This window comes from Rhinatrema bivittatum, chromosome 1 (assembly GCF_901001135.1).
Source record: "Rhinatrema bivittatum chromosome 1, aRhiBiv1.1, whole genome shotgun sequence".
NCBI lineage: Eukaryota > Metazoa > Chordata > Amphibia > Gymnophiona > Rhinatrematidae > Rhinatrema > Rhinatrema bivittatum.
In genome coordinates, this window is record NC_042615.1 from 736,187,276 (window position 1) to 736,201,156 (window position 13,881).

The following is a 13,881-nucleotide window of genomic DNA, read 5'->3' on the forward strand; positions in this document are numbered from 1 at the left end:
TTGGGGACCCGGGCCACTTGGACTTAGGTGGGCCTATCAGGTCTCCCAGAAAGGAAGTTCAATGGTGTGTCCACCAGGATCAAGGGTGCGCGGTCAATGTCACAGTTGGAGGTCTGAGGAATCAGAGAAGGCCAGAACAGTGTCTGAGATGACATGGCTAGAAGTGCGGCCAGAATCGAGGAAGCAAGGTCAGTAGTAGCAGAGGTCAAGTTCCAAAGGTCAGTCCGAGAGTAGTCAGTCAAAGCAGAGGTCAAGTTCCAAAGGTCAGTCCAAGAGTAGTCAGCCAAAGCAGAGGTCAGGTTCCAGAGGTCAGACATGGTCGAGTAGACAGGCAGGGGTCAATATCTGGGCAGCAATCAGCATAGTCACGAGCAGGCAGAGGTCAATATCCGGGCAGCGATCAACGTAGTCAAGAGCAGGCAGAGGTCAGTACCAGAGAGTCAGTCCAAGAGGTACTACCTGGGGGAATGTAGAAGAGACGGACGCTGGTACAGAAGGACGCTGGTACAGAAGGATGCTGGAACAGAGGGATGCTGGAACAGGACTGGAACAAGGCTGGAACAAGGCTGGAACAAGATGTACAAACAGAACAGTACACTCTTGTGAAGATTTGATGTCCTTCGGAGTGAGGAAACTCACCCAAAGATGAGATTTGTACAATGTTCTCTCAACCTAGCTTGATGGACTCTCTACCTGGGTAACATCAAGCTAAGTTGAGAGAACATTGTACATCTCACTCTGAATGTCAAAGTGGCCCTTAACCCCTACACTCCTACCTAAACCTCAACTCAAGTAACTAGGTAGACCTCATATAGAGGTATAAATACCTAACTACTATGAGGGTCTTATGGCTAGGTTCTCTCTCTCTCTCTCTCTCTCTCTCCCTCCCTCCCTCCCTCCCAGTGGTTGTAGGTAGGAATTGCAACAATAGTGGTACTTATTGCAAAAAAGTAATTGCACTCTGTGGTAATACCTATGCAAAGCACTAAGATAGAGCACTTTGCAATAAATAGGCTATTACCATAAAACACACCCCTTTTCCTATCACATGCGATATTTAGTGCATTTTGATAAATCCAGTCCTAAGTCTCTTAGGAAGCTGTCAACCACTCAAAGCTTGACACTCAATTGAGAAACCACATATGGGAGAAATTTAGGATGAGTTTTCAAAACTACTCTATTATGAAAAAATTGAATACAAAGAGAGTATGAACTTGTAATTCACTTATTCTTCAAGCAGAAGAAGCTACAGCCATTAAAAATAAAATTTTCCAAGAAAGGAATTTTAGTTTTGCTGTTGATAAGACTTCAGTGACTTCATGAGCTGAGCAAGGACTACATTTACATTCTAAGATACTAGAGCATCCATTATTGGAGGTCTCTGATGTGTGAGACCTTTCATAAATTTGGCAACTGTAAATTGATGGGAAATAGGAGCATCTTCTGAATCATCATGCTATGCTGCTAAGGCACTAAGCTAAACTCTAACAGGTAGATTTTAAAAGGGCTGCCTGTGCACCCATAAATGAATGTATCTCGTTGAGTGCAATTTTATAAACTATATGCATAGGTTATAAAATACTCTTCTTCCTAAGCATATGTCTGGAGCTCTTGAGAGAGAGAGAGAGAGAAAAAAAGAGAAAGAAAGAGAGAGAAATAACCTCTTTGTAAGGCTCAGCCTGATACTTTGTATATGGACCATTGTAAGGGGGCACTTTGATTCGGGTGAGTTTTTGGGAGGGGGGTTGGGGTTAGGGGGTGTTGTTACAAACACATTCAGAGAGATTCCTTGTAAAATTGACATCATTGAATAATTTTAGACCTTATAAGTGAAGAAAATTCCAACAAGAGGAGTTGATTTGTACACTGCAGTCTCTGCTAGCTGCACTGTACAAATCAACTCCTTTTCATCACTTGTAAAATCTAAAATTCTTCAATGGTGTCAATTTTACAAGGAATTTTACAACCCAACCCACCTCCCAAAAACTCACCCTGAATCAAAGTGCCCCCTTACAATGATCCATATATAAACTATCAGACTGAGCCTTATAACATGTTTCTCTCTCTCTCTCTCTCTCTTCCTCTTCCTCTCTTCCCTCAGCACATGTAACTTACATGTGCTGGCTGAGAAAAATTAGGGGCCATGCACATCAGTGCTGGCCCCACCTCTGGAACACCCTGCCCCTTTTCAACCTACTTTTTCTGGACACACGTACATTCCCAGCTATTTAAAATTTGTGTAGCTCCCTTGTGGCCCACTTACGCACATATGTGGTAATTTTTGCACATGCAAGGATTTTAAAATCTACCTCTAAGTTTGTTTTCAAACCAGAGTTGGAAAGACTTAGTAGATATGAACGTAAGAGAGCAACAGGACATCTAAAGTGGTCCTGTTTTAATTTTGAGCACCAGATAGTAAATCTTATCCATTTAAATGTAAAAGACCTTCTGGTAGAGAACTCCCTTGAAGCAAGGAGAATGTCCTTTACTCTGGTAGGCAACTGTCTGGATGAAATTAGTTGACTTTAAATACCTAAGCTGTCAGAGCTAGAAACTGGAGGTTGGGATGTAGAAGATTCCCACTGCACTGAGTGATGAGCAATGGGAATATCCACAGCCTTACTAGTGGCTAGTCTTGGAGCCAAAGAAACCCCAATTGGTGAGGCCAAAAGGGGTATATAAATATAATTTAATCTTCCTCTCGTCTCAATTTTTTAACACATTTTGAAATGAGAAACATGCAGAGAAGCCCTAGGTTTCACTGACTTGAGAAAGCATCCACTGCTAATCTGCCCCTTGATAGGATCCTGGAACATGGTTGTTGAGGCATGCATGTTGCAAAGATATTTATTTGCAGAATACCCCAAAATAAAAGTTCTTGTGCTATGTAGTCATGAAGTGGTCCATATTCAGTTGCTGTGTGGCTCCAATTAACTTAGCAAAATAAGTTTATCTGGATACTTTATCCTATATATTGAGCAGTGTGGCTGCTCCACTGAATATATTAGGATATGCTAAAGTTAGCCAGATAAATTTATATGGTTAAATTTAGGTTAGACACCAGAAAAAGTCCAAACTGGTTCTTTATTTGAGTGGAGACAAATTGATACAAACGCCCGACTCAGGCCGAGTTTCGCCCGCTTGGGGCTGCCTCAGGGGCTGTATGCAGATTTTCTCTAAATACAGTCGTATTCTTATAAAACACTTCAAATGAGTTGGGTTCTCAAACTCGATGTACACGGTCTCCGCTCAGTGCATAGATATTTCTATGACCTATGGCCAGGCTTTGGTGATGATACCCAGCCTCAGCCAGGCCCCGGCATTAGATCTGAGCCTAGGCTTAGGCCCAGGCTTCAGTGTCATGACCCAGCTTTGGCTGGACCCAGGCATTGGACCTGAGACTAGGCCTGAGACCAAGCCTGTGCCTTGGCAACAGTACCTGGCTTCAGCCAGGGCTCGTCATTAGGCCTGGGCCTGGGCCTCAGAAATGGGACCTGTCCTGGGTTCAGGACCCAGAGCCTGGCCTAGGCCTTGGTTCTGGGACTCAACTTCATTAAAGACAATGATGTTTAATAATTGTTTCCCCCATTGATTTCAATGGAAAATGTTTGCTTTTTTGCTCATTCTAAATCAAAGATAAGTGACCTATGAGACATATGAGTAAATCTAAACAAATATTTTTTCTCTGTACACCCTTACATGAAATGATTTATTTTCTAATTACCAAGTTCCTTGAGAGAAGAAACTTCTCAGATGAGCTTCCCAACCTTGATTATTTTTTATTTATGAATTTAAAATATTTATAGACCATTTTTACAATAAAGTATTGATCAAAGCGGTTTATAATACAAATAAAAATAACAAAATTATTTAAGAAGGAAAAAATACATACATAAAATCGTAAATTAAAAATGAAAAGAAAAGAAAAATCTTAAACAATCTTAAAAAAAAAATCTTGGATTAGAAGCATGTGTAGTAGTAATTGTAGTTGGCCTGTTAAAGAGTGACCAAACCTAAATCTGTAGTATCTATTCAAAGTTGTTTAAAAAAATAATCATATTCTGAAAATCCCATGTGTAAGCTGGCAATTGGGGAGCAAACGGAGCTAAAAAGAAATCAATAAAACAAGAACTCTTGCCAGATACTATGGGTCAACTAGTGGTGTCGACCAACCTCTTGTGTATGTTAGGCAACACATAAAAGACTGGTACTTGTGGATTAAATCTCATAAAAAATTGGCTTCCTTTGAGATAAGGTATCCGATTTCTAAGGCTGACATAACTAAGGGGGTCATTTATCAAAATGCGGTAAGTCGTTTTCGCATGCGATAAGGGCTTATCGCATGTGAAAAGCCCCATTAACGCATGCGAAAATATGTTTACCGCATGTGATTGCACCATATCATATGGTGTGATGCAAATAGGAGGAGTTAGGGGCAGAGAGTGGGTTGGGTTAGCCTGTCTGCAAAGAGCTATTGCACAGCCATAACACCTCTTTGGATTGTGTTAGGCTGTGCCCATGTGGTAAGGTTTCATTGCCATTTGTGATGTCTCCTGTAAGTCCAATTTCAGCTGAATTAACAGCGAGAGAGAGAGAGAGAGAGAGAGAGAGAGAGAGAGAGAGAGAGAGAGAGAGAGAGAGAGAGAGAGAGAGAGAGAGAGAGAGAGAGAGACTGGCCATAATATTGTGGTCCATAGGCAGGTATTTGTATCCCTATGGTAGGCCCACCTAGTAACTCGAGGTGGGGATTAGGTAAGAGTGTAGGGGGTTAGGGGCCACTTTGACATGCTGTGTGACACCTATGAACAGAACAGTGGTCTCTTGTGAAGATTTGCTGGCCTTCGGAGTGAGGAAACTCACTCCAAGATGAGATTTGGGCAAGGTTCTCTCAACCTAGCTTGATGGACTCTCTACCTGGGTAACATCAAGCTAGGTGGAGAGAACATTGCCCGATATGTCGGTAAAAAGTACACTCCTAGGGCCTGCATACACGTACGTTTACCTTGCACTGAGCAGACATGTTTCTAGGGGCAGGGCTATAGAGGGGTTTGTTCTGACATACATTGGGCCTGATTTTAAAAAGCATTTACACATGTAAAACTGGATTTTACTCAAGTAAATGCATTTTACTCAAGCAGGTGGGCTTTTGAAAATTGCTAAAATATATTCCATTGAATTGGGCATAGGATTTACTTGTGTAAGTGCACTTTTGAAAATTTCAATAATAGAATGTTACATTAACACTTTGAAAATTACTTCCTTAGGGCCTGATTTTCAAAAGCATTTATATAATTAAAAGTGAGTTTTACATGTGTAAGTGGGCTTTTGAAAATTGCTACAATATATGTCATTGAATTGTCAATAGGTTTTACCCTGCATTAAGTGCACTAAGGATAATATGTTAAAATCGTTGGCTAAGTGTGCTGCAGCAGTCAAAAAAGCAAACAAAATGTTAGGGATTATTAGGAAGGGAATTGTTAATAAAACGGAAAATGTCATAATGCCTCTGTATCGCTCCATGGTGAGACCGCACCTTGAATACTGTGTACAATTCTGGTCACCGCATCTCAAAAAAGGTATAGTTGCGATGGAGAAGGTACAGAGTAGGGCAACCAAAATGATAAAGGGGATGGAACAGCTCCCCTGTGAGGAAAGGCTGAAGAGGTCAGGGCTGTTCAGCTTGGAGAAGAGACAGCTGAGGGGGATATGATAGAGGTCTTTAAGATCATGAGAGGACTTGAAAGAGTAGATGTGAATCGGTTATTTACACTTTCGAATAATAGAAGGACTAGGGGGCATTCCATGAAGTTAGCAAGTAGCACATTTAAGACTAATCGGAGAAAATTCTTTTTCACTCAACACACAATAAAACTCAGGAATTTGTTGCCAGAGGATGTGGTTAGTGCGGTTGTGTAGCTGGGTTCAAAAAAGGTTTGGATAAGTTCTTGGAGGAGAAGTCCATTAGCTGTTATTAATCAAGTTTACTTAGTGAATAGTAACTGCTATTAATTGTATCAGTAGCATGGGATCTTCTTAGTGTTTGGGTAATTGCCAGGTTCTTGTGGCCTGGTTTGGCCTTTGATGGAAACAGGATGCTGGGCTTGATGGACCATTGGTCTGACCCAGCATGAAAATTTCTTATGTTCTTATGATTTTAATACCTATGCGTGGGCGTGCATTTGCATGCGCAACCCGGCGCACACAAATGTACGCCTGATTTTATAACATGTGCACGCAGCTGCACCATGTTATAAAATCCGGGGTCAGCGCATGCAAGGGGGTGCACACTAGTGCACCTTGCACGCGCCGAGCCCTAGGGGAGCCCCGATGGCTTTCCTTGTTCCCTCCAAGGGAACAAGGAAAGCCATCGGGGCTCCCCTAGGGCTCCCCTAGGGCTCCCCTAGGGCTCTGAAATCGGAGCGACCTCGGAGGGAACTTTCCTTCCACCCCCCAACTTCCCCTCCCTTCCTCTACCTAACCCGCCCCCCAGCCCTACCTAAACCCCCCCTAACCTTTAGTTTATAAGTTGTGCCTGCCTCTGGGCAGGCGTAGATTGCGCGCGCCGGCCGATGGCCGGCCCGCAATCCTGGGTACAGCACCAAAAGGCCGCTGTGCCTGGAGGCTCCGGCCCTGGCCCTGCCCCGCCCCAACCCCCAGACCGCCCATTTTTTCAAGCCCCGGGATGTATGTGCACCGCCGGGCCTTTTGAAAATAGGCGCGTAAACCCCCCTTACGCATGTAAATCCACCTGGATTTACGTGCATAGGCTTTTAAAATCTGCCCCTTATTGTGGGTAAATGGATTTAAAAAAATGCTGATAGTATCTTACATTTACATGTGTAACTCCTTTGAAAATTCAGTTCTATGTTATTCATTTTCAAAAGTATCTGCATTTTTTCCTGACAAACCTGTGTGCATGTATTAGCTGGTGTAAATGCATGCAGGTAGTTTTGATGGGATAATTTTCAAAGGAAAATACATATATACTTTCCCTTTGAAAAGTGGTATAAAGTTCATGGGCAATTGACTCTAAATCATGTGAGCAGTTACAATATTACCTCCTTAAAGACTGGTATGCTTTTGCAATTAGAACCAGTGTTTTAGGATATTTCACTTCCAGATAACTATGCTACCTTGATGATAGAAATCCTGCATCTCTTACTTTGGCCTGGACTCATCATTCCGCTATAAGGTCCGGATTTTAATACCTACACGCGGGCGTACATTTGTGAGTGCAACCCGGCGCACTCAAATGTATGCCCGATTTAATAACATGCGTGTGCAGCTGCACACATGTTATAAAATCCAGGGTCGGCGCACGCAACGGTGTGCACAATAGTGCACCTTGTGCGTGCCGAGCCCTAGGGGAGCTCCGATGGTTTTCCCCATTCCCTCCGAGGCCGCTCCGAAATCGGAGCGGCCTCGGACCCCCCACCTTCCCCTCTCCTCCTATTCCCTACCTAAGCTGCCCCCAAGCCTTACCTAAATCCCCCCAACCTTTATTTTATAAGTTGCACCTGCCTCGAAGCAGACGTAGGTTGCACGCACCGGCCAATGGCTGGCCTTCGATCCCAGGCACAGCACCAAATAGCCGCTGTGCCTGGAGGCTCCAGCCCTGCCCATGCCCTGCCCCCGGACCGCCCCGCCCATGCCCCACCCGCAGCCCGACCATTTTTTCAAGCCCTGGGACTTACGCACATCCCAGGGCTATATGTGCGCCGCCGGGCCTTTTGAAAATAGGCCTGGCGCATGTAACCCCCCCTATGCGTGTAAATCCACCTGGATTTACATGTGTAGGCTTTTAAAATCTGCCCCTAAATATAACGGAATGATAAACCTCAACAATAAAGGGGCAGAGGTGATAGTGAGCAGGCAGTGGCATCATGGCGGTGCATTTTCACCTGCCGCGGTTACGGCCACGCTGCACACTATCGCCCCCGTAGCACCAATGAAATAGCTGTAGCTATTTCCGACGCTACTGCGAGCAATATTGTATGATACATCATCACCCGCAACAGTACTGGCCTCTAATTTCCCTAAAACTCGCCCAAACTCATCCCCTTTCCCTAATTTAAATGTTCAAATAGCGATGCGGTAGTTATCTTGTGCATTAGGGCGTTATCGCAATTTGATGACTAACCCTGTTTGTTAATCACAGGTCATATCAATGATTGAATCTGGTGGGTAAGATACATTCTGTGAAATTTATAACCTTTCTTGATCCATAATACTTTTGAATTATTCTGTTTCCATTTGATTTAATTAAATCACAACTAATTTGTGAATACCTTTAGCCATAAATGTACACGTCTGGATTCAGAGGCATTTATATGGAAAAATGCTGAGTTTTGAATATCATCACAACTTATCCAAATAAAATGTAACTAAATAAGTCTTGATTCAGGTAAAATTTATTTAAATAAGTAGAATGCATTTTGGGAATGTTCCAGGGTAAAGCCAAATAATTTATCCAGATAACTTTAACCCTAACCATTTATATTCAAAGAATATTGGCGGTGAAGTGGGGACTATGTAAAAAAAAAAACAAAAACATTAACCTAGAGGGCCTTCTGGCACAGTCATCCACCTCCCATTTCAGTGAGATTAATGGCCCCTTTTTTCCCGCCCAGGCGTTTCCAAAGATTGTGCCAAAGTTTAAAGCCTAAGGAGCCAATCACTACCTCCCATCATGGTTTGTCCAAATAAACTTTACCTTCAACCCCTTCCTTATTCCCCCCTTTCCTCCCATCACCCCAATCCTGACCCTCCAAAACTCTCTGGGCTGTTGGCATCACAGTATGCTCATACCTCTCCTGGCAGCACACTGGAAGTATTACTCTGCTGTCAGAATATCACTCTGATAGCAATATGTAGCATACGCTTCCAATATTGCTGACAGTGTAACACAGAAAGCTGCCGGGAGTGATACAAGGGTTCCAGAATCCTGTTGGCTCAGAAGGTTTTGGAGAGTTCTGGGTGGGGCAGGAGGGATAGGGTTGGGATAGCAGGAGAAGGAGAAGGGGGCTGAGAGTACTGAAGGTAAGTTTTTGGGGTTTTTTTTAACAAACTGTGGAAGTAGGGGCAGGGGGAGCAGTGGCAATTGGCCCCATAGGCCAATTGCTTTGGCACAATCTTTGGGAGTTTTGTGGAGAATTGGACCTGCAAGTCCCATATTAGTCTCACCGGGGTGGGAGGGTGAGAATCAGGCCAATAGGCCTGCTGGGTTGTTTTTTATTTTTAATGTGGTCACCACTTAACCAGCTATATTCATTGAATACAGATGCCTAAGGTAAAGGTATCCAGATAAATTTGAAACTTAAGCAGCAATATTCAAACATACTCGGTTAGATTTCAAAGTTATCTAGCTATGTTTAACTGGATAATTTTATATGAGGCTATTCAGCGAGCATTTATCCCGCCTGAATATCCCTGAAAATGTATCCTGAATGTACTCTGCTTTAAAATGGCTGACCAGCTACAAAAGCCGGAATATAAATCAAAATTCAATTAAATTTAATTAAGTTAAATCTAGCTGACTTTAGCCGGATTTGTTATCTTTTTAACATTTTTTTAAATATTGCCCTCCTTGACTATTTATTGATTCTTCACATTTAGAATCATCGGTAACAAAGAATTGAATGTACATTTCATAACGGTGGAAGTGGGGAGGGGGGGGGGGGATGCAATTTTCAAGCACGGCAATCTAAACAGATAAATACCGATTTGCCCAGGTAAATATCTTTAAAAATTGTCTCAGCTGTCAGCCACTAGAAGGACATCTTTACTTATTCACAACAAACGAAATGAAAAAAACAATAGAACATGTTTTTGGCTGCACATTCCTATGTGTGATTGATCCTTTGTTGAAGGTTTTAATGGAATGCTATGGTGGTTCCTCCTCCTGCACCCCCCCCCCCCCCCCCCCTCACTATTGCAACCGTATATCTTTAGTTGAGCCACTTTTTGGTTGATTTCCTCTATGGTTCTCTGCCATCCTGGGCAGATGAGCATTCAAGATCCCATATTGAGTCTAATAATACCCTTCTCTCCCACCATATCCTATAGTGATATGTCCACTGAATTTCACATTTTAGAGTCTTTCAATATATGTGGCCACATGTAACTGAATATCTTCGGAACTACACAGTCAGTACGTATGTATTAGGTCTCCACTGATGATCAGATATCTGATATTACATAGACAGAGCACTGTAAATAGATTACTTTTTATTGTTTATTTTAACAAAGGGATAGGTTTGCCATTAGCATGAGGGAAATGTATAAATATTGATCTGAGAATCTGGAGCACATAATAAACCAGAAACCTTTATAACCCTTTAAAAAAAAAACCAACCCAATTATAAATAAAGTTCATCTCGATTTTTTTTTAGCTAAATATTTAATACATAATTCATCTGCCAAGTATTATCATCATTATTATATTTACTGATGGCAGCTGGAATGTCCAGACATATAGATTGCATTCATTTGCCCTACTAAAAGGGTATTGCATACCATATTCTGTAACATTGTTTTATTTATGGGTCAATCCATAAAGGCAACTTTTAATAGTCCCACATGAGCCCAGTGCTAAAAGATGCTGCTGACAAATGTTTATATTATTCTAACAATGACAAAAACAAAATCAATAAATGCACTTTTGGAAGCAAGAAAATAGATGTGTACTAATTTCAGTCATGTCACTTTCATTTACTTTGTACTCTCCTGTCCATAAGCAAAAAATGTAATCCATGAATATTAATATCCTAAATACAGAGAAGGCAATATTCTTGTTTTATTTAGCATTACTATATAAGATGTGAACTGATTAAAGTTTTGCTTTTATAGCAATATAATGGTTTTTAAACATAAAACTTCTAATATCTAGGATATTACTAGTAGTAGTTATAGTAGTAGGAGTTGTACTAGTACAGTAGTAATATTGCTCTCCTTTGGTGTTTGGCCTAGAATAGTACCGTGTCAATACCATTTTCTTACCATTGAGCCAACGTTCAGGTGTTAGCTGTGGCTAAATTTATTTCCTGTCAAGTGCACTGAAACTGTTTTTAAACGTCTTCAAGGAATGGTGGTTTATAATTGCAAGAGTGGCATGTAGATTTGGGCATTGCTTGTTTGACAGTACTCTGTCAATACAGGACCCAAGAAATGTAGGCCTAAATTTGCCCATGTGTTTCTGGAGGGCAAATATTTCCATATATTTGGGGTTTTACCAAATTGCAATATTTGTCAAAAAGGATATTCAGGTTCATTTGGAATGGTCAGAAATAGAGCAATCATAGCTTAACTAAAGATGTGTAAATGCAGTGATGAGAGAGGGGATGCAGGAGGAAGAACGACCATAGCATTCCATTAAAACCTTCCACAAAGGATCAATCACCCACACATTAGGAGTATGCAGACAAAACCTTCTTCTATCATTTTTTCATTTCATTTGTTGTGCTTTGTTTGTTTTGTTTTATGCATTTTCAAAAAAAAAATACACAAGAGTACACGTGTCAGAAAAATAAGACAACAAGATACAAAAAAGAATATATATACATCTATGTATTGGTTGTACTATCTGCTACTCATACCTAGGTCCGCTCGACCTAGGTATGAGAGTTAATTGTAACTTTAATTACAATTAATTGTAACTTTATAAATCAATTTCTCATCTTTTGGTTTATCCCCGTTGATCTGTAAACCGATGTGATATTTCTATGAATGTCGGTATAAAAAAGTTCTAAATAAAAAAATAAAATATATATACTTATCAATATTAATCCATAAGTCTCAATGAGATCAAGGAAAAGAAGGGGGGACAAGATCAACAGAGAAGTAAATAAAAAGAATAGGAAAAAAAAAAAGCAAGAAATATGCAGAGATTAAATGGCTCAACACACATAAAAGCTGATCAAAGAGATAAGGTGAGCATCTAGGTACAATCTCAGCTGTGCAGGATAAAAAAAAAATAAACTTGGAATTCAAATTTGTAAAAATACATTTGACATTTGCAGAGATAGTGCAAAAAATATTTATGCCAAGAGAAATTTCCTCTTGTCGCATCATAAGAAATGTTTTTCTTCTCTCCTGTGTAGCCTTTTAATATCTGGATATATCCATATACACTGCCAAGGAATACAGATGTTCTATGATGGAAAAGCATTTAGAGAACAAAATCACCTTCTTTGGCAAAGACAAGGGAAACAATCAAAGTCCCCCGACTGGTGACCACTGGGTCGAGGGATGACTCCAAAAATTCTGTTAAATTCAAGTTTGGCTGGTTAATTGAAACTTTATTATCCAATTCTGAAATCTTCAAGAAATAAAGCTTAGCAACAGTAGGCATATGATCCTGTGGAATCTCTAAAACTTCTGAGGCATATTTCTTAAAGGTATACAAAGGAGAAATCAGGTCACAAATTGGAAACTTCAAAACTCTGAGATTTAGATAACGGAGAGAATTCTCAGCATACTCTAACCTCCTAAAGTGAATCAGCTCAGACTGAATTAAATTCGCCTGACTATTTTGGCAAGAAATAATTAGATTTCCTATATCATTAATTTTTTCTTCATGCTGAGCAATAATGATTCAGTTCCTTGAAATCAAAGAAGAATTGGATTCTTCTAAAGATACCAGAGGTAACCAAACTGAATCCAGGGTCACTACGGAAGGTTTGAACAGCATAGGAAGAAGAACAGAATTGCTCAAACCTTGTCTAGGAGCAAATGATGATGAAGCTCTGATATCTACTAGTCCCTTTGATGGGGTAGAAAATTGTGAGCATGGGATTGCTACACTCTCCTCAACGGGCCCGGTTTCCCCAAGCGTTCCCGAAGGGCTGCAGATCTCATAGGGACAGCCAGAGGGCACACATGAAGGGGAAAAGCCTCCCCAGACGCAGCTTGGAAACTGCCCACTTGGTGGCGGGGCCAGTCCCGATGGTGGTAACAACCCCAGACATTGTATTCAGCACTCTGGGACTCAAGTTAACATCAGCATCTGGAAGGAGAGCCCTACGCTCCTTGGCTGCTCAACCCAAGGATCCATTTACCAGAGAAGATGAGCCAGCAGGGACAAGGAACCCCAAATTCTTGAGCTGAGAAGGGCCAGAAAAGGAGGTGACTGGTGATACCTCCTGAACCTTCGCCTTCCTCTTATATAGGCATCGTGGAAAACATAGAAAACAAAAAAGCAGGAGCTCTTAGTATGCCGTACCTCTGCTAGGATGCCATCTTGTCCTCCTCATTCCTTGTATTTTTGTTTTCATTTTTAGGGCAACTAATTCTGAATTCATTAACTCAAAATTTGTATACACTAAAAATGCACATCCCTACCACACTTTTATTTGCCTCCTAGACTGCTCAGATCTGAATATGTTTTCTCTTGTCTGTGCATGGATTATCTTTAGGCTGAAGTTCTACTACTGCCACACAATTTGCATTGTAGCGAATGAGAGTGATTTAGACATTTCATATTTTTTTTCTCAGCAAAAAAAGGAAGCCTTAGTAAAACACCCCAACTTTTAACTTACATGCCATCAGAAAAAAAAATCTGAATAAAACATCTAAAAACAATTAGGGGTAGATTGTAAAAGAAGCACGCGCGGCCTACATGTGCTCGCACTACCCGGCGCGTGCACATGTACGCCCGATTTTATAACATGCGCGTGCAGGCATGCGCATGTTATAAAATCCGGGGTTGGCGCGCACAAGAGGGTGCACAATTGTGCACCTTGCGCGTGCCGAGCTGCGCTGCCTTCTCCCGTTCCCTTCCCCCTAATCTGACCTTCCCACCCCTTCCCCTAACCTTCTCCCCCTAGCCCTACTCTAACCCCTCCCAAAATTTTTTATTTTAACTTTTAAGCACGCCGGCAGCCT